This window comes from Schistocerca gregaria, unplaced genomic scaffold, assembly GCF_023897955.1.
Source record: "Schistocerca gregaria isolate iqSchGreg1 unplaced genomic scaffold, iqSchGreg1.2 ptg000469l, whole genome shotgun sequence".
NCBI classification, from domain to species: domain Eukaryota; kingdom Metazoa; phylum Arthropoda; class Insecta; order Orthoptera; family Acrididae; genus Schistocerca; species Schistocerca gregaria.
In genome coordinates this window covers 6,221,027-6,247,270 of record NW_026061883.1, presented here as the reverse complement: position 1 = coordinate 6,247,270, position 26,244 = coordinate 6,221,027, and positions in this window count along the sequence as shown.

The window sequence follows — 26,244 nt, the reverse complement described above, 5'->3', positions numbered from 1 at the left end:
GATCGTCATATAGGCCGCTTTTCTCTCTGAGACGTTTACATTTTTCGTCCGCAAAGCTATGTCGCGTGCTGCGGTATGCGGAGACACTAAAAGCACCATAGTAGAACACAGAAGATTCTTCTAAGTTGAAGAAATAGCCAGTAAGAAGCAGTACAATTCAAGTTTTGGTTATCGATTATTCATTTTTAGGGGGCTTTGGTGCCTTGGACATGAGGTGGAACGTTAAGATTTCGCATAAAAGGAGGACCAGCAGTCGCGTTGCACGGGAGAATGTGATAAAGGGTTCATATGTAGTAAAAACCTGAGAAATCCGTCCGTTTTCGTCATTTGTTATCGAATCGACTTAAAGCCAGATCGTCACATTGGCCGGTTTTCTCTCTGAGGCCATTACATTTATCGTCTGCAAAGATATGTCGCGTGCTGCGGTATGCAGAGACACTAAATGCACCATAGTAGAACACAGAAGAAGCTTCTAAGTTGAAGTAATAGCCAGTAAGAAGTAGTACAATTCAAGTTTTAGTTGTCGATAACTCACTTTTTAGCCGGCTTTGGTGGCTTGGACATGACCTAGGACCTTAAAATTTTGCATGAAAGGAGGACTTGCAGCCGTGTTGCACGGGAGAATGTGAAAAGTGTTCATATGTAGTAAAAACCTGAGAAATCCGTCCGTTTTCGTCATTTGTTATTGAATCGACTTAAAGCCAGATCGTCATATAGGCCGCTTTTCTCTCTGAGACGGTTACATTTATCGTCTGCAAAGCTATGTCGCGTGCTGCGGTATGCGGAGACACTAAAAGCACAATATTAGAACACAGAAGAAGCTTCTAAGTTGAAGCAATAGCCAGTAAGATGCAGTACAATTCTAGTTTTGGTTATCGATTATTGATTTTTGGCCGGCTTTGGTGCCTTAGACATAAGGTGGAATCTTAAGATTTTGCATGAAAGGAGGACTAGCAGCCGCGTGGAACGGGAGAATGTGAAAAGCGTTCATATGTAGTAAGAACCTGACAAATCCGTCCGTTTTCGTCATTTGTTATCGAATCGACTTAAAGCCAGATCGTCACATTGGCCGCTCTTCTCTCTGAGACGGTTACTTTTATCGTCTGCAAAGCTATGTCGCGTGCTGCGGTATGCGGAGACACTAAAAGCACCATAGTAAAACACAGAAGAAGCTTCTAAGTTGAAGCAATAGCCAGTAAGAAGCAGTACAATTCAAGTTTTGGTTATCGATTATTGATTTTTAGCCGGCCTTGTTACTATGGACATAAGGTGGAAACTTAAGATTTTGCATGAAAGGAGGACTAGCAGCCCCGTTGCACGGGAGAATATGAAAAGTAAAAACCTGAGAAATCAGTCCGTTTTCGTCATTTGTTATCGAATCGACTTAAAGCCAGATCGTCACATTGGCCGCTTTTCTCTCTGAGACGGTTACATTTATAGTCTGCAAAGCTATGTCGCGTGCTGCGGTATGCGGAAACTTTAAAAGAACCATAGTAGAACACATAAGAAGCTTCTATGTTGAAGCACTAGTCAGTAAGAAGCAGTACAATTCAAGTTTAGGTTATCGATTATTGATTTTTAGGGGGCTTTGGTGCCTTGGACATGAGGTGGAACGTTAAGATTTTGCATGAAAGGAGGACTAGCAGTCCGGTTGCACGGGAGAATGTGAAAAGTAAAAACCTGAGAAATCAGTCCGTTTTCGTCATTCGTTATCGAATCGACTTAAAGCCAGATCGTCACATTGGCCGCTTTTCTCTCTGAGACGGTTACATTTATCGTCTGCAAAGCTATGTCGCGTGCTGCGGTATGCGGAGATTCTAAAAGCACCATAGCAGAACACAGAAGAAGCTTCTAATTTGAAGCAATAGCCAGTAAGAAGCCGTACAATTCAAGTTTTGGTTATCGAAAATTGATTTTTAGCCTGCTTTGGTGCCATAGACATGAGGTGGAACCTTAAGATTATGCATGAAAGGAGGACTAGCAGCCGCGTTGCACGGGAGAATGTGAAAAGGGTTCATATGTAGTAAAAATCTGAGAAATCCGTCCGTTTTCGTCATTTGTTTTGGAATCGACTTAAAGCCAGATCGTCACATTGGCCGCTCTTCTCTCTGAATCGGTTACATTTATCGTATGCAAAGCTATGTCGCGTGCTGCGGTATACGGAGACACTAATAGCACCATAGTAGAACACAGAAGAAGCTTCTAAGTTGAAGCAATAGCCAGTAAGAAGTAGTACAATTCAAGTTTTAGTTGTCGATTATTCACTTTTTAACCAGCTTTGTTGGCTTGGACATAACCTAGGACCATAAGATTTTGCATGAAAGGAGGACTAGCAGCCGCGTTGCACGGGAGAATGTGATAAAGGGTTCATATGTAGTAAAAACCTGAGAAATCCGTCCGTTATCGTCATTCGTTATCGAATCGACTTAAAGCCAGAACGTCACATTGGCCGCTTTTCTCTCTGAGACGGATACATTTATCGTCTGCAAAGCTATGTCGCGTGGTGCGGTATGCGGAGACCCTAAAAGCACCATAGTAGAACACAGAAGAAGCTTCTAAGTTGAAGCAATAGCCAGTAAGAAGTAGTACAATTCAAGTTTTAGTTGTCGATTATTCACTTTTTAGACGGCTTTGGTGGCTTGGACATGACCTAGGACCGTAAGATTTTGCATGAAAGGATGACTAGCAGCCGCGTTGCACGGGAGAATGTGATAAAGGGTTCATATGTAGTAAAAACATGAGAAATCCGTCCGTTATCGTCTTTTGTTATCGAATCGACTTAAAGCCAGATCGTCACATTGGCCGCTTTTTTCTCTGAGACGGTTACATTTATCGTCTGCAAAGCTATGTCGCGTGCTGCGGTATGCGGAGACACTAAAAGCACCATAGTAGAACACAGAAGAAGCTTCTAAGTAGAAGCAATAGCCAGTAAGAAGCAGTACAATTCAAGTTTTGTTTATCGATTATTGATTTGTAGCCGGCCTTGGTGCTTTGGACATAAGGTAGAAACTTAAGATTTTGCATGAAAGGAGGAGTAGCAGCCCCGTTGCACGGGAGAATGTGAAAAGTAAAAACCTGAGAAATCAGTCCGTTTTCGTCATTTGTTATCGAATCGACTTAAAGCCAGATCGTCACATAGGCCGCTTTTCTCTCTGAGACGGTTACATTTATCGTCTGCAAAGCTATGTCCCGTGCTGCGGTATGCGGAGACTCTAAAAGCATCATAGTAGAACACAGAAGAAGCTTCTAAGTTGAAGCAATAGGCAGTAAGAAGCAGTACAATTCAAGTTTTGGTTATCGATTATTGATTTTTAGCCGGCTTTGGTGGTTTGGACATGACCTAGGACCTTAAGATTTTGCCTGAAAGGAGGATTAGAAGCCGCGTTGCACGGGAGAATATGAAAAGGGTTCATATGTAGTAAAAACCTGAGAAATCCGTCCGTTTTCGTCATTTGTTATCGAATCGACTTAAAGCCAGATCGTCACATTGGCCGCTTTTCTCTCTGAGACGGTTACATTTTTCGTCTGCAAAGCTATGTCGCGTGCTGCGGTATGCGGAGACACTAAAAGCACCATAGTAGAACACAGAAGAATCTTCTAAGTTGAAGCAATAGCCAGTAAGAAGCAGTACAATTCAAGTTTTGGTTATCGATTATTGATTTTTAGGGGGCTTTGGTGCCTTGGACATGTGGTGGAACGTTAAGATTTTGCATGAAAGGGGGACTAGCAGCCCCGTTGCACGGGAGAACGTGAAAAGTAAAAACCTGAGAAATCAGTCCGTTTTCGTCATTTGTTATCGAATCGACTTAAAGCCAGATCGTCACATTGGCCGCTTTTCTCTCTGAGACGGTTACATTTTTCGTCTGCAAAGCTATGTAGCGTGCTGCGGTATGCGGAGACACTAAAAGCACCATAGTAGAACACAGAAGAATCTTCTAAGTTGAAGCAATAGCCAGTAAGAGTCAGTACAATTCAAGTTTCTGTTATCGATTATTGATTTTTAGGGGGCTTTGGTGCCTTGGACATGAGGTAGAACGTTAAGATTTTGCATGAAAGGAGGACTAGCAGCCGCGTGGAACGGGAGAATGTGAAAAGTAAAAACCAGAGAAATCAGTCCGTTTTCGTCATTTGTTATCGAATCGACTTAAAGCCAGTTCGTCACATTGGCCGCTCTTCTCTCTGAGACGGTTACATTTTTCGTCTGCAAAGCTATGTCCCGTGCTGCGGTATGCGGAGACTCTAAAAGCACCATAGTTGAACACAGAAGAAGCTTCTAAGTTGAAGTAATAGCCAGTAAGAAGTAGTACAATTCAAGTTTTAGTTGACGAGTATTCACATTTTAGCCGGCTTTGGTGGCTTGGACATGACCTAGGACCTTAGGATTATCCCTGAAAGTAGGACTAGAAGCCGCGTTGCACGGGAGAATATGAAAAGGTTTCATATGTAGTAAAAGCCTGAGAAATCCGTCCGTTTTCGTCATTTGTTATCGAATCGACTTAAAGCCAGATCGTCACATTGGCCGCTTTTCTCTCTGAGACGGATACATTTTTCGTCTTCAAAGCTATGTCGCGTGCTGCGGTATGCGGAGACACTAAAAGCACCATAGTAGAACACAGAAGAATCTTCTAAGTTGAAGGAATAGCCAGTAAGAAGCAGTACAATTCAAGTTTTGGTTATCGATTATTGATTTTTAGGGGGTTTTGGTGCCTTGGACATGAGGTGGAACGTTAAGATTTTGCATGAAAGGAGGACTAGCAGCCGCGTTGCACGGGAGAATGTGAAGAGGGTTCATATGTAGTAAAAACCTGAGAAATCCGTCCGTTTTCGTCATTTGTTATCGAATCGACTTAAAGCCAGATCGTCACATTGGCCGCTTTTTTCTCTGAGACGGTTACATTTATCGTCTGCAAAGCTATGTCGCGTGCTGCGGTATGCGGAGACACTAAAAGCACCATAGTAGAACACAGAAGAAGCTTCTAAGTAGAAGCAATAGCCAGTAAGAAGCAGTACAATTCAAGTTTTGTTTATCGATTATTGATTTGTAGCCGGCCTTGGTGCTTTGGACATAAGGTAGAAACTTAAGATTTTGCATGAAAGGAGGAGTAGCAGCCCCGTTGCACGGGAGAATGTGAAAAGTAAAAACCTGAGAAATCAGTCCGTTTTCGTCATTTGTTATCGAATCGACTTAAAGCCAGATCGTCACATAGGCCGCTTTTCTCTCTGAGACGGTTACATTTATCGTCTGCAAAGCTATGTCCCGTGCTGCGGTATGCGGAGACTCTAAAAGCATCATAGTAGAACACAGAAGAAGCTTCTAAGTTGAAGCAATAGGCAGTAAGAAGCAGTACAATTCAAGTTTTGGTTATCGATTATTGATTTTTAGCCGGCTTTGGTGGTTTGGACATGACCTAGGACCTTAAGATTTTGCCTGAAAGGAGGATTAGAAGCCGCGTTGCACGGGAGAATATGAAAAGGGTTCATATGTAGTAAAAACCTGAGAAATCCGTCCGTTTTCGTCATTTGTTATCAAATCGACTTAAAGCCAGATCGTCACATTGGCCGCTTTTCTCTCTGAGACGGTTACATTTTTCGTCTGCAAAGCTATGTCGCGTGCTGCGGTATGCGGAGACACTAAAAGCACCATAGTAGAACACAGAAGAATCTTCTAAGTTGAAGCAATAGCCAGTAAGAAGCAGTACAATTCAAGTTTTGGTTATCGATTATTGATTTTTAGGGGGCTTTGGTGCCTTGGACATGTGGTGGAACGTTAAGATTTTGCATGAAAGGGGGACTAGCAGCCCCGTTGCACGGGAGAACGTGAAAAGTAAAAACCTGAGAAATCAGTCCGTTTTCGTCATTTGTTATCGAATCGACTTAAAGCCAGATCGTCACATTGGCCGCTTTTCTCTCTGAGACGGTTACATTTTTCGTCTGCAAAGCTATGTAGCGTGCTGCGGTATGCGGAGACACTATAAGCACCATAGTAGAACACAGAAGAATCTTCTAAGTTGAAGCAATAGCCAGTAAGAGTCAGTACAATTCAAGTTTCTGTTATCGATTATTGATTTTTAGGGGGCTTTGGTGCCTTGGACATGAGGTAGAACGTTAAGATTTTGTATGAAAGGAGGACTAGCAGCCGCGTGGAACGGGAGAATGTGAAAAGTAAAAACCAGAGAAATCAGTCCGTTTTCGTCATTTGTTATCGAATCGACTTAAAGCCAGTTCGTCACATTGGCCGCTCTTCTCTCTGAGACGGTTACATTTTTCGTCTGCAAAGCTATGTCCCGTGCTGCGGTATGCGGAGACTCTAAAAGCACCATAGTTGAACACAGAAGAAGCTTCTAAGTTGAAGTAATAGCCAGTAAGAAGTAGTACAATTCAAGTTTTAGTTGACGAGTATTCACATTTTAGCCGGCTTTGGTGGCTTGGACATGACCTAGGACCTTAGGATTATCCCTGAAAGTAGGACTAGAAGCCGCGTTGCACGGGAGAATATGAAAAGGTTTCATATGTAGTAAAAGCCTGAGAAATCCGTCCGTTTTCGTCATTTGTTATCGAATCGACTTAAAGCCAGATCGTCACATTGGCCGCTTTTCTCTCTGAGACGGTTACATTTATCGTCTGCAAAGCTATGTCGCGTGCTGCGGTATGCGGAGACACTAAAAGCACTATAGTAGAACACAGAAGAAGCTTCTAAGTTGAAGCAATAGCCAGTAAGAAGCAGTACAATTCAAGTTTTGGTTATCGATTATTGATTTTTGGCCGGCTTTGGTGCCTTGGACATCAGGTGGAATCTTAAGATTTTGCTTGAAAGGAGGACTAGCAGCTGCGTTGCACGGGAGAATGTGAAAAGGGTTCATATGTAGTAAAAACCTGAGAAATCCGTCCGTTTTCGTCATTTGTTATGGGATCGACTTAAAGCCAAATCGTCACATTGGCCGCTCTTCTCTCTGAATCGGTTACATTTATCGTCTGCAAAGCTATGTCGCGTGCTGCGCTATACGGAGACACTAAAAGCACCATAGTAGAACACGGAAGAAGCTTCTAAGTTGAAGCAATAGCCAGTAAGAAGTAGTACAATTCAAGTTTTAGTTGTCGATTATTCACTTTTTAGCCAGCTTTGGTGGCTTGGACATAACCTAGGACCTTAAGATTTTGCATGAAAGGAGGACTAGCAGCCGCGTTGCACGGGAGAATGTGATAAAGGGTTCATATGTAGTAAAAACCTGAGAAATCCGTCCGTTATCGTCATTTGTTATCGAATCGACTTAAAGCCAGATCGTCACATTGGCCGCTTTTCTCTCTGAGACCATTACATTTATCGTCTGCAAAGCTATGTCGCGTGCTGCGGTATGCAGAGACACTAAATGCACCATAGTAGAACACAGAAGAAGCTTCTAAGTTGAAGTAATAGCCAGTAAGAAGTAGTACAATTCAAGTTTTAATGGTCGATTACTCACTTTTTAGCCGGCTTTGGTGGCTTGGACATGACCTAGGACCTTAAGATTTTACATGAAAGGAGGACTTGCAGCCGTGTTGCACGGGAGAATGTGAAAAGTGTTCATATGTAGTAAAAACCTGAGAAATCCGTCCGTTTTCGTCATTTGTTACCGAATCGACTTAAAGCCAGATCGTCACATTGGCCGCTTTTCTCTCTGAGACGGTTACATTTATCGTCTGCAAAGCTATGTCGCGTGGTGCGGTATGCGGAGACACTAAAAGCACCATAGTAGATCACAGAAGAAGCTTCTAAGTTGAAGCAATAGCCAGTAAGAAGCAGTACAATTCAAGTTTTGTTTATCGATTATTGATTTTTAGCCGGCCTTGGTGCTTTGGACATAAAGTGGAACCTTAAGATTTTGCATGAAAGGAGGACTAGCAGCCCCGTTGCACGGGAGAATGTGAAAAGTAAAAACCTGAGAAATCAGTCCGTTTTCGTCATATGTTATCGAATCGACTTAAAGCCAGATCGTCACATTGGCCGCTTTTCTCTCTGAGACGGTTACATTTATCGTCTGCAAAGCTACGTCGCGTGCTGCGGTATGCGGAGACACTAAAAGCACCATAGTAGAACACAGAAGAAGTTTCTAAGTTGAAGTAATAGCCAGTAAGAAGTAGTACAACTCAAGTTTTAGTTGTCGATTATTCACTTTTTAGCCGGGTTTGGTGGCTTGGACGTGACCTAGGACCTTAAGATTTTGCATGAAAGGAGGACTAGCAGCCGCGTTGCACGGGAGAATGTGAAAAGTGTTGATATGTAGTAAAAACCTGAGAAATCCGTTCGTATTCGTCATTTGTTATCGAATCGACTTAAAGCCAGATCGTCACATTGGCCGCTTTTCTCTCTGAGACGGTTACATTTGTCGTCTGCAAAGCTATGTCTCGTGCTGCGGTATGCGGAGACACTAAAAGCACCATAGTAGAACACAGAAGAAGCTTCTAAGTTGAAGCAATAGCCAGTAAGAAGTAGTACAATCCAAGTTTTAGTTGTCGATTATTCACTTATAAGCCGGCTTTGGTGGCTTGGACATGGCCTAGGACCTTAAGATTTTGCATGAAAGGAGGACTAGCAGCCGCGTTGCACGGGAGAATGTGATAAAGGGTTCATATGTAGTAAAAACCTGAGAAATCTGTCCGTTTTCGTCATTTGTTACTGAATCGACTTAAAGCCAGATCGTCACATTGGCCGCTTTTCTCTCTGAGACGGTTACATTTATCGTCTGCAAAGCTATGTCACGTGCTGCGGTATGCGGAGACTCTAAAAGCACCATAGTAGAGCACAGAAGAAGCTTCTAAGTTGAAGCAATAGCCAGTAAGAAGCAGCACAATTCAAGTTGTGGTTATCGAATATTGATTTTTAGGGGGCTTTAGTGCCATGGACATGAGGTGGAACCTTAAGATTTTGCATGAAAGGAGGACTAACAGCCGCGTACCACGGTAGAATGTGAAAAGTGTTCAAATATAATAAACACCTGAGAAATCCGTCCGTTTTCGTCACTTGTTATCGAATCGACTTAAAGCCAGATCGTCACATTGGCCGCTTTTCTCTCTGAGACGGTTACATTTATCGTCTGCAAAGCTACGTTGCGTGCTGCGGTATGCGGAGACACTAAAAGCACCATAGCAGAACACAGAAGAAGCTTCTAAGTTGAAGTAATAGCCAGTAAGAGGTAGTACAATCCAAGTTTTAGTTATCGATTATTGACTTTTTAGCCCGCTTTGGTACCTTGGACATGAGCTAGGACCTTACGATATTGCAAGAATGGACGACTAGCAGCTGCGTGCATGGGAGAATGTGAAAATTGTTCTTATGTAGTAAACACCTGAGATATCCGTCCCTTTTCGTCATTTGTTACCAAATCGACTTAAAGCCAGATCGTTACATTGGCAGCACTTGTCTCTGAAACGGTTACATTTATCGTCTGCATGGCTATGTCGCGTGCTAAAGTATGCGGAGACACTAAAAACACCATAGTAGAACACAGAAGAACCTTCTAAGTTGATGTAACAGCCAGTAAGCAGTAGTACAATCAAGTTTTAGTTATTGGTTTTTGACTTTTTATTCTGCTATGTAATAGCCAGTAAGATGTTGTACAATTCAAGTTTTAATTATCGATTATTGAATTTTTAGCTTTATGGTGCCTTGGACATGAGGTAGGACCTTACGATTTTGTATGAAAGGAGGATTAGCAGCCGCGATGCTCGGGACAATGTGAAAAGTGTTCATTTGTAGTAAAAACCTGAGAAATCCGTCCGTTTTCGTCATTTGTTATCAAATCGACTTTAAGCCAGTTCGTCACATTGGCCGCTCTTGTCTCTGAAACGGTTACATTTATCGTCTGGAAAGCTATGTCGCGTGCTGCGGTATGCGGAGACACTAAAAGCACCATAGTAGAGCACAGAAGATGCTTCTATGTTCATGTAATAGCCAGTAAGAAGTAGTACAAATCAAGTTTTCGTTATCGATTATTCACTTTTCAGCCGGCTTTGGTGCCTTGTACATGAGCTAGGACCTTACGATTCTGCATGAAAGGAGGACTAGCAGCCGCGTTGCACGGGAGGAAAGTGTTCATATCTAGATAAAACCTGAGAAATCCTGCCGTTTTCGTCATTTGTTATGGAGTCGACTTAAAGTTAGATCGTCACATTATCCGCTCTTCCCTCTGAAACGGTTACATTTATAGTCTGAAAGGCTATGTCGCGTGCTGCGGTATGCGCAAGACACTAAAAGTACCATAGTTGAACACAGAAGAAGCTTCTGAGTTCATGTAATAGCCAGTAAGAAACATTACAATTCAAGTTTTAGTTATCGATTATTGACCTTTTACCCTTCCTGGGTGCCTTGGACATAAGCTAAGACCATAAGACTTTGCATGAAAGGAGCACTGGCAGCCGCGTTGCACGGGAGAATGTGTTAAGTGTTCATTTGTAGTAAAAACCTTAGAAATCCGTTCGGTTTCGTCATTTGTTATCAAATCGAATTAAAGCCAGATCGTCACATTGGTCGCTCTTCTCACTGAAACGGTTACATTTATAGTCTGGAAAGCTATGTCGCGTGATGCGGTATGCAGAGACACTAAAAGCACCATAGCAGAACACAGAAGAAGCTTCTAAGTTGAAGTAATAGCCAGTAATAAGTAGTACAATGCAAGTTTTAGTTATCGATTATTGACTTTTTAGCCCGCTTTGGTACCTTGGACAGGAGCTAGGACCTTACGATATTGCAAAAATGGACGACTAGCAGCTGCGTTGCATGGGAGAATTTGAATATTTTTCTTATGTAGTAAACACCTGAGATATCCGTCCCTTTTCCTCATTTGTTATCAAACCGACTTAAAGCCAGATCGTTACATTGGCAGCTCTTGTCTCTGAAACGGTTACATTTATCGTCTGTATAGCTATGTCGCGTGCTAAGGTATGCGGAGACACTAAAAGCACCATAGTAGAACACAGAAGAACCTTCTAAGTTGATGTAACAGCCAGTAAGCAGTAGTACAATCAAGTTTTAGTTATTGGTTTTTGACTTTTTATTTTGCTATGTAATAGCCAGTAAGATGTATTACAATTCAAGTTTTATTTATCGATTATTGAATTTTTAGACTGTTTTGGTGCCTTGGACATGAGCTAGGACCTTACGATTTTGTATGAATGGAGGATTAGCAGCCGCGTTGCTCGGGACAATGTGAAAAGTGTTCATATGTAGTAACAAACTGAGAAGTCCGTCCGTTTTCGTCATTTGTTATCGAATCGACTTAAGGCAAGGACGTTACATTGGCCGCTCTTCTCTCTGAAACGGTTACACTTATCATCTGCAAAGCAATGTCGCGTGCTCCAGAATGCGGAGACACTAAAAGCACCATAGTAGAACACAGAAGAAACTTCCAAGTTGATGTAATTGCCAGTAAGAAACAGTACAATTCAAGATTTCGTTATCGATTATTGATCTTTTACCCTTTTTTGGTGCCTTGGACATGAGCTATTACCTTAAGATATTGCATGAATCGAAGTGTACCAGCCGCTTTGCGCGGGAGAATGTGAAAAGTGTTCATATATAGTAAAAACCTTGAGAAATCCGTCCGTTATCGTCATTTGTTATCGAATAGACTTAAACCAAGATCGTCACGTAGGCCGCTCTTCTCTCTGAAACGGTTACATTTATCGTCTGCAAAGCTATGTCTCATGCTGCGGTATGCGGAGACACAAAAAGCACCATAGTAGAACACAGAGGAAGCTTCTAAGTTGAAGTAATAGCCAGTAAGTAGTACAATGCAAGTTTTAGTTATCGATTACTGACTTTTTAGCCGGCATTGGTACCTTGGACATGAGCTAGGACGTTACGATTTTGCATGAAGGGAACTGTAGCAGCCGCTTTGCACGGGAGAATGTGAAATATGTTCATATATAGTAAAAACCTGAGAATTCCCTCCGTTTCCGTCATTTGTTATCGAATCGACTTAAACCCAGATCGTCACGTTGGCCGCTCTTCTCTCTGAAACGGTTACATTTATCGTCTGCAAAGCTGTGTCGCGTGATGCCGTATGCGGAGACAGTAAAAGCACCATAGTAGAACACTGATAAAGCTTCTACGTTTATGTAATAGGCATTAAGAAGTAGTACAATTCACGTTTTAGTTATCTATTATTGACTATTTAGCCGGCTTTTGTGCATTGGACATGAGCTAGGACCTTAAGATCTTGCATGAAAGGAGGACTATTAGCCGCGTTGCACGGGAGAATGTGAAAAGTGTTCATATGTATTAAAAACCTGAGAAATCCGAACGTTTTCGTCATTTGTTATCGAATCGACTTAAAGCCAGATCGTCTTATTGGACGCACTTCCCTCTGAAACGGTTACATTTATAGGCTGCTAAGCTATGTCGCTGGGTGCGGTATTCGGAGACACTAAAAGCACCATAGTAGAACACAGATGAAGCTTCTAAGTTGATGTAATACCCAGTAAGAAGTAGTACAACTAAAGTTCTAGTTGTCGATTATTGACTTTTTAGCCGGCTTTGGTGCTTTGGTCATGAGCTAGGACCTTTAGATTTTGCATGAAAGGAGGACTAGCAGCCGAATTGCACGGGAGAATGTGAAAACTGTTCATACGTGGTAAAAACCTGAGAAATCCTTCCGTTTTCGTCATTTGTTATCGAATCGACTTACAGCCAGATCGCCTTATTGACCGGTCCTCCCTCTGAAACGGTTACATTTATCGGCTACTAAGCTATGTCGCAGGGTGCGGTATGCGGAGACACTAAAAGCACCATAGTAGAACACAGAAGAAGCTTCTAAGTTGATGTAATAGCCAGTAAGAAGTAGTACAATTCAAGTTTTCGTTAACGATTATTCACTTTTCAGCCGGCTTTGGTGCCTTGTACATGCTCTAGGACCTTAAGATTTTGCATGAAAGGAGGACTAGCAGCCGCATTGCATGGGAGAATGTGAAAATTGTTCTTATGTAGGAAACACCTGAGATATCCGTATCTTTTCGTCATTTGTTATCAAATCGACTTAAAGCCAGATCGTTACATTGGCAGCACTTGTCTCTGAAACGGTTACATTTATCGTCTGGAAAGCTATGTCGCGTGATGCGGTATGCAGAGACACTAAAAGCACCATAGCAGAACACAGAAGAAGATTCTAAGTTGAAGTAATAGCCAGTAATAAGTAGTACAATGCAAGTTTTAGTTATCGATTATTGACTTTTTAGCCCGCTTTGGTACCTTGGACAGGAGCTAGGACCTTACGATATTGCAAAAATGGACGACTAGCAGCTGCGTTGCATGGGAGAATTTGAATATTTTTCTTATGTAGTAAACACCTGAGATATCCGTCCCTTTTCCTCATTTGTTATCAAACCGACTTAAAGCCAGATCGTTACATTGGCAGCTCTTGTCTCTGAAACGGTTACATTTATCGTCTGTATAGCTATGTCGCGTGCTAAGGTATGCGGAGACACTAAAAGCACCATAGTAGAACACAGAAGAACCTTCTAAGTTGATGTAACAGCCAGTAAGCAGTAGTACAATCAAGTTTTAGTTATTGGTTTTTGACTTTTTATTTTGCTATGTAATAGCCAGTAAGATGTATTACAATTCAAGTTTTATTTATCGATTATTGAATTTTTAGACTGTTTTGGTGCCTTGGACATGAGCTAGGACCTTACGATTTTGTATGAATGGAGGATTAGCAGCCGCGTTGCTCGGGACAATGTGAAAAGTGTTCATATGTAGTAACAAACTGAGAAGTCCGTCCGTTTTCGTCATTTGTTATCGAATCGACTTAAGGCAAGGACGTTACATTGGCCGCTCTTCTCTCTGAAACGGTTACACTTATCATCTGCAAAGCAATGTCGCGTGCTCCAGTATGCGGAGACACTAAAAGCACCATAGTAGAACACAGAAGAAACTTCCAAGTTGATGTAATTGCCAGTAAGAAACAGTACAATTCAAGATTTCGTTATCGATTATTGATCTTTTACCCTTTTTTGGTGCCTTGGACATGAGCTATTACCTTAAGATATTGCATGAATCGAAGTGTACCAGCCGCTTTGCGCGGGAGAATGTGAAAAGTGTTCATATATAGTAAAAACCTTGAGAAATCCGTCCGTTATCGTCATTTGTTATCGAATAGACTTAAACCAAGATCGTCACGTAGGCCGCTCTTCTCTCTGAAACGGTTACATTTATCGTCTGCAAAGCTATGTCTCATGCTGCGGTATGCGGAGACACAAAAAGCACCATAGTAGAACACAGAGGAAGCTTCTAAGTTGAAGTAATAGCCAGTAAGTAGTACAATGCAAGTTTTAGTTATCGATTACTGACTTTTTAGCCGGCATTGGTACCTTGGACATGAGCTAGGACGTTACGATTTTGCATGAAGGGAACTGTAGCAGCCGCTTTGCACGGGAGAATGTGAAATATGTTCATATATAGTAAAAACCTGAGAATTCCCTCCGTTTCCGTCATTTGTTATCGAATCGACTTAAACCCAGATCGTCACGTTGGCCGCTCTTCTCTCTGAAACGGTTACATTTATCGTCTGCAAAGCTGTGTCGCGTGATGCCGTATGCGGAGACAGTAAAAGCACCATAGTAGAACACTGATAAAGCTTCTACGTTTATGTAATAGGCATTAAGAAGTAGTACAATTCACGTTTTAGTTATCTATTATTGACTATTTAGCCGGCTTTTGTGCATTGGACATGAGCTAGGACCTTAAGATCTTGCATGAAAGGAGGACTATTAGCCGCGTTGCACGGGAGAATGTGAAAAGTGTTCATATGTATTAAAAACCTGAGAAATCCAAACGTTTTCGTCATTTGTTATCGAATCGACTTAAAGCCAGATCGTCTTATTGGACGCACTTCCCTCTGAAACGGTTACATTTATAGGCTGCTAAGCTATGTCGCTGGGTGCGGTATTCGGAGACACTAAAAGCACCATAGTAGAACACAGATGAAGCTTCTAAGTTGATGTAATACCCAGTAAGAAGTAGTACAACTAAAGTTCTAGTTGTCGATTATTGACTTTTTAGCCGGCTTTGGTGCTTTGGTCATGAGCTAGGACCTTTAGATTTTGCATGAAAGGAGGACTAGCAGCCGAATTGCACGGGAGAATGTGAAAACTGTTCATACGTGGTAAAAACCTGAGAAATCCTTCCGTTTTCGTCATTTGTTATCGAATCGACTTACAGCCAGATCGCCTTATTGACCGGTCCTCCCTCTGAAACGGTTACATTTATCGGCTACTAAGCTATGTCGCAGGGTGCGGTATGCGGAGACACTAAAAGCACCATAGTAGAACACAGAAGAAGCTTCTAAGTTGATGTAATAGCCAGTAAGAAGTAGTACAATTCAAGTTTTCGTTAACGATTATTCACTTTTCAGCCGGCTTTGGTGCCTTGTACATGCTCTAGGACCTTAAGATTTTGCATGAAAGGAGGACTAGCAGCCGCATTGCATGGGAGAATGTGAAAATTGTTCTTATGTAGGAAACACCTGAGATATCCGTATCTTTTCGTCATTTGTTATCAAATCGACTTAAAGCCAGATCGTTACATTGGCAGCACTTGTCTCTGAAACGGTTACATTTATCGTCTGGAAAGCTATGTCGCGTGATGCGGTATGCAGAGACACTAAAAGCACCATAGCAGAACACAGAAGAAGATTCTAAGTTGAAGTAATAGCCAGTAATAAGTAGTACAATGCAAGTTTTAGTTATCGATTATTGACTTTTTAGCCTGCTTTGGTACCTTGGACAGGAACTAGGACCTTAGATATTTCAAAAATGGACGACTAGCAGCTGCGTTGCATGGGAGAATTTGAATATTTTTCTTATGTAGTAAACACCTGAGATATCCGTCCCTTTTCCTCATTTGTTATCACATCGACTTAAAGCCAGATCGTTACATTGGCAGCTCTTGTCTCTGAAACGGTTACATTTATCGTCTGTATAGCTATGTCGCGTGCTAAGGTATGCGGAGACACTAAAAGCACCATAGTAGAACACAGAAGAACCTTCTAAGTAGATGTAACAGCCAGTAAGCAGTAGTACAATCAAGTTTTAGTAGTTGGTTTTTGACTTGTTATTTTGCTATGTAATAGCCAGTAAGATGTATTACAATTCAAGTTTTAATTATCGATTATTGAATTTTTAGCCTTTTTTGGTGCCTTGGACATGAGCTAGGACCTTACGATTTTGTATGAAAGGAGGATTAGCAGCCGTGTTGCTCGGGACAATGTGAAAAGAATTCATATGTAGTAACAAACTGAGAAGTCCGTCCGTTTTCGTCATTTGTTATCGAATCGACTTAAGGCAAGGACGTTACATTGGCCGCTCTTCTCTCTGAAACGGTTACACTTATCATCTGCAAAGCAATGTCGCGTGCTCCAGTATGCGGAGACACTAAAAGCACCATAGTAGAACACAGAAGAAACTTCCAAGTTGATGTAATTGCCAGTAAGAAACAGTACAATTCAAGATTTCGTTATCGATTATTGATCTTTTACCCTTTTTTGGTGCCTTGGACATGAGCTATTACCTTAAGATATTGCATGAATCGAAGTGTACCAGCCGCTTTGCGCGGGAGAATGTGAAAAGTGTTCATATATAGTAAAAACCTGAGAAATCCGTCCGTTATCGTCATTTGTTATCGAATAGACTTAAACCAAGATCGTCACGTAGGCCGCTCTTCTCTCTGAAACGGATACATTTATCGTCTGCAAAGCTATGTCTCGTGCTGCGGTATGCGGAGACACAAAAAGCACCATAGTAGAACACAGAGGAAGCTTCTAAGTTGAAGTAATAGCCAGTAAGTAGTACAATGCAAGTTTTAGTTATCGATTACTGACTTTTTAGCCGGCTTTGGTACCTTGGACAGGAGCTAGGACGTTACGAATTTGCATGAAGGGAACTGTAGCAGCCTCTTTGCACGGGAGAATGTGAAATATGTTCATATATAGTAAAAACCTGAGAATTCCCTCCGTTTCCGTCATTTGTTATCGAATCGACTTAAACCCAGATCGTCACGTTGGCCGCTCTTCTCTCTGAAACGGTTACATTTATCGTCTGCAAAGCTGTATCGCGTGATGCCGTATGCGGAGACAGTAAAAGCACCATAGTAGAACACTGATAAAGCTTCTACGTTTATGTAATAGGCATTAAGAAGTAGTACAATTCACGTTTTAGTTATCGATTATTGACTATTTAGCCGGCTTTGGTGCATTGGACATGAGCTAGGACCTTAAGATCTTGCATGAAAGGAGGACTATTAGCCGCGTTGCACGGGAGAATGTGAAAAGTGTTCATATGTATTAAAAACCTGAGAAATTCGTCCGTTTTCGTCATTTGTTATCGAATCGACTTAAAGCCAGATCGTCTTATTGGACGCACTTCCCTCTGAAACGGTTACATTTATCGGCTGCTAAGCTATGTCGCTGGGTGCGGTATGCGGAGACACTAAAAGCACCATAGTAGAACACAGAAGAAGCTTCTAAGTTGATGTAATACCCAGTAAGAGGTAGTACAACTAAAGTTCTAGTTGTCGTTTATTGACTTTTTAGCCGGCTTTGGTGCTTTGGTCATGAGCTAGGACCTTAAGATTTTGCATGAAAGGAGGACTAGCAGCCGAATTGCACGGGAGAATATGAAAAGTGTTCATACGTGGTAAAAACCTGAGAAATCCTTCCGTTTTCGTCATTTGTTATCGAATCGACTTAAAGCCAGATCGTTACATTGGCAGCACTTGTCTCTGAAACGGTTACATTTATCGTCTGCATAGCTATGTCGCGTGTTAAAGTATGCGGAGACACTAAAAGCACCATAGTAGAACACAGAAGAACCTTCTAAGTTGATGTAACAGCCAGTAAGCAGTAGTACAATCAAGTTTTAGTTATTGGTTTTTGACTTTTTATTCTGCTATGTAATAGCCAGTAAGATGTAGTAAAATTCAAGTTTTAATTATCGATTATTGAATTTTTAACCTTTTTTGGTGCCTTGGACATGAGCTAGGACCTTACGATTTTGTATGAAAGGAGGAGTAGCATACGCGTTGCTCGGGACAATGTGAAAAGTGTTCATATGTAGTAACAAACTGAGAAGTCCGTCCGTTTTCGTCATTTGTTATCGAATCGACTTAAGGCAAGGACGTTACATTGGCCGCTCTTCTCTCTGAACTGGTTAGATTTATCGTCTGCAAAGCTATGTCGCTGGGTGCGGTATGCGGAGACACTAAAAGCACCATAGTGGAACACAGAGGAAGCTTCTAAGTTTATGTTATAGCCAGTAAGAAGTAGTACAATTCAAGTTTTCGTTATCGATTATTCACTTTTCAGCCGGCTTAGGTGCCTTGTACATGATCTAGGACCTTAAGATTTTGCATGAAAGGAGGACTAGCAGCCGCGTTGCACGAGGGAACGTGAAAAGTGTTAATATGTAGTAAAAACCTGAGAATTCCGGCCGTTTTCGTCATTTGTTATCGAGTCGACTTAAACCCAGATCGTCACATTGGCCGCACTTCCCTCTGAAACGGTTACATTTTTCGCCTGCAAAGCTATGTCGCTGGGTGCGGTATGCGGAGACACTAAAGGCACCACAGTAGAAGCTTCTATGTTGATGTAATAGCCAGTAAGAAGTGGTACAATTCAAGTTTTAGTTATCGGTTTTTGACTTTTTATTCGGTTTTGTAATAGCCAGTAAGATTTAGTATAATTCAAGTTTTAACTATCGATTATTGAATTTCTAGCCTTCTTTGGTGCCTTGGACATGAGCTAGGACCTTACGATTTTGTATGAAAGGAGGATTAGCAGCCGCGTTGCTCGAGACAATGTGAAAAGTGTTCATATGTAGTAACAACCTTAGAAATCCGTCAGTTTTCTTCATTTGTTATCGAATCGACTTAAAGCAAGGACGTTACATTGGCCGCTCTTCTCTCTGAAACGGTTACATTTATCGTCTGCAAAGCTATGTCGCGTGCTGCGGTATGGGCCAGACATTAAAAGCACCATGGGAGAACACAGAAAAAGCTTCTATGTTGACGTAATAGCCAGTAAGAGACAGTAAAATTCAAGTTTTAGTTATTGATTATTTACCTTTTACCTTCCTTTGGTGCCTTGGAAATAAGCTAGAACCCTACGATTTTGCTTGATGGGAAGTCTAGCAGCCGCGTTGCACAGGAGAATCTGAAAAGTGTTTATATGTAAAAAAAAACTTGAAAAATCCGGCCGTTTTCGTTATTTGTTATCTGTTCGACTTAAAACCAGATCGTCACACTGGCCGCTCTTCTCTCTGAAACGGTTACATTTATCGTCTGCAAAGCTATGTCGCGTGCTGCCGTATGCGCAAGACACTAAAAGCACCGCAGTTGAACACAGAAGAGGCTTCTAAGTTCATGTAATAGTCAGTAAGAAACATTACAATTAAAGTTTTAGTTATCGATTATTGACCTTTTACCCTTCCTGGGTGCGTTGGACGTGATCTAGGACCTTAAGACTTTGCATGAAAGGACCACTAGCAGCCGCGTTGCACGGGAGAATGTGTTAAGTGTTCATTTGTAGTAAAAACCTTAGAAATCCGTTCGGTTTCGTCATTTGTTATCAAATCGACTTAAAGCCAGATCGTCACATTGGTCGCTCTTCTCCCTGAAACGGTTACATTTATAGTCTGGAAAGCTATGTCGCGTGATGCGGTATGCGTAGACACTAAAAGCACCATAGCAGAACACAGAAGAAGCTTCTAAGTTTAAGTAATAGCCAGTAATAAGTAGTACAATGCAAGTTTTAGTTATCGATTATTGACTTTTTAGCCCAGCTTGGTACCTTGGACAGGAGCTAGTACCTTACGATATTGCAAAAATGGACGACTAGCAGCTGCGTTGCATGGGAGAATTTGAATATTTTTCTTATGTAGTAAACACCTGAGACATCCGTCCCTTTATCTCATTTGTTATCAAATCGACTGAAAGCCAGATCGTTACATTGGCAGCTCTTGTCTCTGAAACGGTTACATTTATCGTCTGTATAGCTATGTCGCGTGATGCGGTATGCGGAGACACAAAAAGCACCATAGTAGAACACAGAGGAAGCTTCTAAGTTGAAGTAATAGCCAGTAAGTAGTACAATGCAAGTTTTAGTTATCGATTACTGACTTTTTAGCCGGCTTTGGTACCTTGGACATGAGCTATGACGTTACGATTTTGCATGAAGGGAACTGTAGCAGCCGCTTTGCACGGGAGAATGTGAAAAATGTTCATATATAGTAAAAAAATGAGAATTCCCTCCGTTTCCGTCATTTGTTATCGAATCGACTTAAAGCCAGATCGACTCATTGGTGGCTCTTCTCTCTGAAACAGTTACATTTATCGTCTGCAACGCTATGTCGCGTGCTGCGGTATGCGGAGACACTAAAGGCAGCATAGTAGAACACAGAAGAAGCTTCTAAGTTGTTGTAATAGACAGTAAGAAGTAGTACAATTCCAGTTTTAGTTATCGATCATTGACTTTTTATTCGGCTTTCGTGCCTTGGGCATAAGCTAGGCCGTTAAGATTTTGCATGAAAGCAGGACTAGCAGCCGCGTTGCACGGGAGACTGTGAAAAGTGCTCATTTGTAGTAAAAACCTAAGAAATCCGCCCGTTTCCGTCATTTGTTGTCAAATCGACTTAAAGCCAGTTCGTCACATTGCCCGCTCTTCTCTCTGAAACGGTTACATTTATCGTCTGCAAAGCTATGTCGCTGGGTGCGGTATGCCGAGACACTAAAAGCACCATAGTAGAACACAGAAGAAGCTTCTAAGTTGAAGCAATAGCCAGTAAGAAGTAGTACAATTCAAGTTTTAGTTGTCGATTATTCACATTTTAGCCGGCTTTGGTGGCTTGGATATGACTTAGGACCTGAAGATTTTGCATGAAAGGAGGACTAGCAGCCGCGTTGCACGGGAAAATGGGAAAAGTGTTTCATATGTAGTAAAAACCTGAAAAATCCGTCCGTTTTCGTCATTTGTTATCGAATCGACTTAAAGCCACATAGTCACATTGGCCGCTCTTCTCTCTGAAACGATTACATTTATCGTCAGCGAAGCTATGACGCGTGCTGCAGTATTCGGAGTCACTAAAAGCACCATAGTAGAACACAGAAGAACTTCTAAGTTGATGTAATAGCCAGTAAGAAGTATTACAAATCAAGTTTTAGTTATCGATTATAGACTTTTTAGCCGGCTTTGGTACCTTGGACATGAGCTATGACCTTACGATTTTGCATGAAAGGATAACTAGGAGCTGCGTTGCACGGGAGAATGTGAAAAGTGTTGATATGTAGTAAAAACCTAAGATATTCGCCCGTTTTCCTCATTTGTTATCAAACCGACTTTAAGCCAGATCGTCACTTTTGCCGCTCTTCTCTCTGAAACGGTAACATTTATCGTCTGCAGAACTATGTCGCGTGTTGCGGTATGCGGAGACACTAAAAGCACCATAGTAGAACACAAAAGCAGGTTATAAGTTGATGTAATACCCAGTAAGATGCAGTACAATTCATGTTTTAGTTATCGATTATTGACTTTTTATAATTTTTTGGGGCCTAGGGCATGAGCTAGGACCTTAAGATTTCGCATGAATGGCGGAATATTAGCCGCGTTGCACGGGAGAATGTAAAAAGTGTTCATATGTAGTAAAAACCTGAGATATCCGGCCGTTTTCGTCATTTGTTATCAAATCGACTTAAAGCCAGATCGCCACATTGGCCGCTCTTCTCTCTGAGACGGTTACATTTATCGTCTGCAAAGCTATGTCGCGTGCTGCGGTACGCGGAGACACTAAAAGCACCATAGTAGAACACAGAAAAATCTTCTAAGTTGAAGCAATAGCCAGTAAGAAGCAGTACAATTCAAGTATTGTTTATCGATTATTGATTTTTAGCCGAGTTTGGTGATTTGTACAGCAGCTAGGACCTTAAGATTTTGCATGAAAGGCGGAATATTAGCCGCATTGCACGGGCGAATGTGAAAAGTGTTCATATGTAGTAAAAACATGAGATATCCGGCCGTTTTCGTCATTTGTTATCGAATCGACTTAAAGCCAGATCGTCACATTGGCCGCCCTTCCCTCTGAAACGGTGTTATTTATCGTCTGCAAAGCTATGTCGCTGGGTGCAGTATGCGGAGACACTTAAAGCACCATAGTACAACACAGAAGAAGCTTCTATGTTGATGTAATAGCCAGTAATAAGTAGTACAATTCACATTCTAGTTATCGATTATTCACTTTTAGCCGGCTTTGGTGCCCTTTACATGAGCTAGGACGTTAAGATTTTGCATGAAAGGAGGACTATTAGCCGCGTTGCACGGGAGAATGTGAAAAATGTTCATATGTAGTAAAAACTTGAGAAATCACTCCGTTTTCGTCATTTGTTATCGAATTGACTTAAAGCCATTTCGTCACATTTGCCGCTCTTCTCTCTGAAACGGTTACATTTATCGTCTGCAAAGCTATGTCGCGTGCTGCGGTATGTGGAGACACTAAAAGCACCATAGTAGAACACAGAAGAAGCTTCTAAGTTGAAGCAATAGCCAGTAAGAAGTAGTACAATTCAAGTTTTAGTTGTCGATTATTCACTCTTTAGCCGGCTTTGGTGGCTTGGACACGACCTAGGTACTTAAGTTTTTGCATGGAAGGAGGACTAGCAGCCGCGTTGCACGGGAGAATGTGAGAAGTGTCTGAAAAGCTATGTCGCGTGCTGCGGTATGCGGAGACACTAAAAGCATCATAGTAGAACACAGAAGAAGCTTCTAAGTTGAAGCAATAGCCAGTAAGAAGTAGTACAATTTAAGTTTTAGTTGTCGATTATACCCTGTTTAGCCGGCTTTGGTGGCTTGGACATGACCTAGGACCTTAAGATTTTGCATGAAAGGAGGACTAGCAGCCGCGTTGCACGGGAGAATGTGAAAAGTGTTCATATGTAGTAAAACCTGAGAAATTCGTCTGTTTTCGTCATTTGTTATCATATCGACTTAGAGCCAGAACGTCACATTGGACGCTCTTCTCTCTGAAACGGTTACATTTATCGTCTGCAAAGCTATGACGCGTGCTGCGGTATGTGGAGACACTAAAAGCACCATAGTAGAACACAGAAGAAGCTTCTAAGTTGAAGCAATAGCCAGTAAGAAGTAGTACAATTCAAGTTTTAGTTGTCGATTATTCACTTTTTAGCCGGCTTTGGTGGCCTGGACATGACCTAGGACCTTAAGGTTTTGCATGAAAGGAGGTTTAGCAGCCACGTTGCAAGGGAGAATGTGAAAAGTGTTCATATGTAGTAAAAACCTGAGAAATCCGTCTCTTTTCGTCATATGTTATCGAATCGACTTAGAGCCAGATCGTCAAATTGGCCGCTCTTCTCTCTGAAACGGTTACATTTATCGTCTGCAAAGCTATGTCGCGTGCTGCGGAATGTGCGAGACACTAAAAGCACCATAGTAGAACACAGAAAAAGCTTCTAAGTTTATGTAATAGCCAGTAAGAAGTAGTACAGTTCACGTTTAAGTTATCGATTATTGACTTTTAGGGGGCTATGGGGCATTGGACGTGAGCTAGGACCTTAAGATTTTGCATGAAAGGAGGACTAGAGGGTGCGTTGCACGGGATAATGTGAAAAGTGTTCATATGTAGTAAAAACCTGAGAAATGCGTCTGTTTTCGTCATTTGTCATCGAATCGACTTAGAGCCAGATCGTCACATTGGCCGCTCTTCTCTTTGAAACGGTTACATTTATCGTCTGCAAAGCTATGTCGCGTGCTGCGGTATGCGGAGACACTAAAAGCACCATAGTAGAACACAGAAGAAGCTTCTAAGTTGAAGCAATAGCCAGTAAGAAGTAGTACAATTTTAGTTTTAGTTGTCGATTATACACTTTGTAGCCGGGTTTAGTGGCTTCCACATGACCTAGGACCTTAAGATTTTGCATGGAAGGAGGACTAGCAGCCGCGTTGCACGGGAGAATGTGAAAAGTGTTCATATGTAGTAAAAACATGAGATATCCGGCCGTTTTCGTCATTTGTTATCGAATCGACTTAAAGCCAGATCGTCACATTGGCCGCCCTTACCTCTGAAACGGTGTTATTTATCGTCTGCAAAGCTATGTCGCTGGGTGCAGTATGCGGAGACACTTAAAGCACCATAGTACAACACAGAAGAAGCTTCTAAGTTGATGTAATAGCCAGTACTAAGTAGTACAATTCACATTCTAGTTATCGATTATTCACTTTTTAGCCGGCTTTGGTGCCCTTTACATGAGCTAGGACCTTAAGATTTTGCATGAAAGGAGGACTATTAGCCGCGTTGCACGGGAGAATGTGAAAAATGTTCATATGTAGTAAAAACCTGAGAAATCACTCCGTTTTCGTCATTTGTTATCGAATTGACTTAAAGCCATTTCGTCACATTTGCCGCTCTTCTCTCTGAAACGGTTACATTTATCGTCTGCAAAGCTATGTCGCGTGCTGCGGTATGTGGAGACACTAAAAGCACCATAGTAGAACACAGAAGAAGCTTCTAAGTTGAAGCAATAGCCAGTAAGAAGTAGTACAATTCAAGTTTTAGTTGTCGATTATTCACTTTTTAGCCGGCTTTGGTGGCCTGGACATGACCTAGGACCTTAAGGTTTTGCATGAAAGGAGGTTTAGCAGCCACGTTGCAAGGGAGAATGTGAAAAGTGTTCATATGTAGTAAAAACCTGAGAAATCCGTCTCTTTTCGTCATATGTTATCGAATCGACTTAGAGCCAGATCGTCAAATTGGCCGCTCTTCTCTCTGAAACGGTTACATTTATCGTCTGCAAAGCTATGTCGCGTGCTGCGGAATGTGCGAGACACTAAAAGCACCATAGTAGAACACAGAAAAAGCTTCTAAGTTTATGTAATAGCCAGTAAGAAGTAGTACAGTTCACGTTTAAGTTATCGATTATTGACTTTTAGGGGGCTATGGGGCATTGGACGTGAGCTAGGACCTTAAGATTTTGCATGAAAGGAGGACTAGAGGGTGCGTTGCACGGGAGAATGTGAAAAGTGTTGATATGTAGTAAAAACCTGAGAAATACGTCCGTTTTCGTCATTTGTTATCGAATCGACTTAAAGCCAGATCGTCAAATTATACACTTTTCTCTCTGAGACGGTTACATTTATCGTCTGCAAAGCTATGTCGCGTGCTGCGGTATGCGGAGACACTAAAAGCACCATAGTAGAACATAGAAGAAGCTTCTAAGTTGAAGCAATATCCAGTAAGAAGTAGTACAATTCAAGTTTTAGTTGTCGATTATTCACTTTTTAGCCGGCTTTGGTGGCTTGGACATGACCTAGGACCTTAAGATTTTGCATGAAAGGAGGACTAGCTGCCGCGTTGCACGGGAGAATGTGAAAAGTGTTCATATGTAGTAAAAACTTGAGAAATCCGTCTGTTTTCGTCATTTGTTATCATATCGACTTAGAGCCAGATCGTCACATTGGCCGCTCTTCGCTCTGAAACGGTTACATTTATCGTCTGCAAAGCTATGTCGCGTGCTGCGGTATGCGGAGACACTAAAAGCACCATAGTAGAACACAGAAGAAGCTTCTATGTTGATGTAATAGCCAGTAAGAAGTAGTACAATTCACGTCTTATTTATCGATTATTGACTTTTTAGAAGGCTTTGGTGCCTTGGACATTGGCTAGGACCTTAAGATTTTGCATGAAAGGGCGACTAGCAGCCGCGTTGCACGGGAGAATGTGAAAAGTGTTCATATGTAGTAAAAACCTGAGAAATCCGTCTGTTTTCGTCATTTGTTATCATATCGACTTAGAGCCAGATCGTCACAAAGGCCGCTCTTCTCTCTGAGACAGTTACATTTATCGTCTGCAAAGCTATGTCGCGTGCTGCGGTATGCGGAGACACTAAAAGCACCATAGTAGAACGCAGAAGAAGCTTCTAAGTTGAAGTAATATCCAGTAAGATGTAGTACAAATCAAGTTTTAGTTGTCGATTATTCACTTTTTAGCCGGCTTTGGTGGCTTGGATATGACCTAGGACCTTAAGATTTTGCATGAAAGGAGGACTAGCAGCCGCGTTGCACGGGAGAATGTAAAAAGTGTTCATATGTAGTAAAAACCTGAGAAATCCGTCTGTTTTCGTCATTTGTTATCATATCGACTTCGAGCCAGATCGTCACATTGGCCGCTCTTCGCTCTGAAACCGTTACATTTATCGTCTGCAAAGCTATGTCGCGT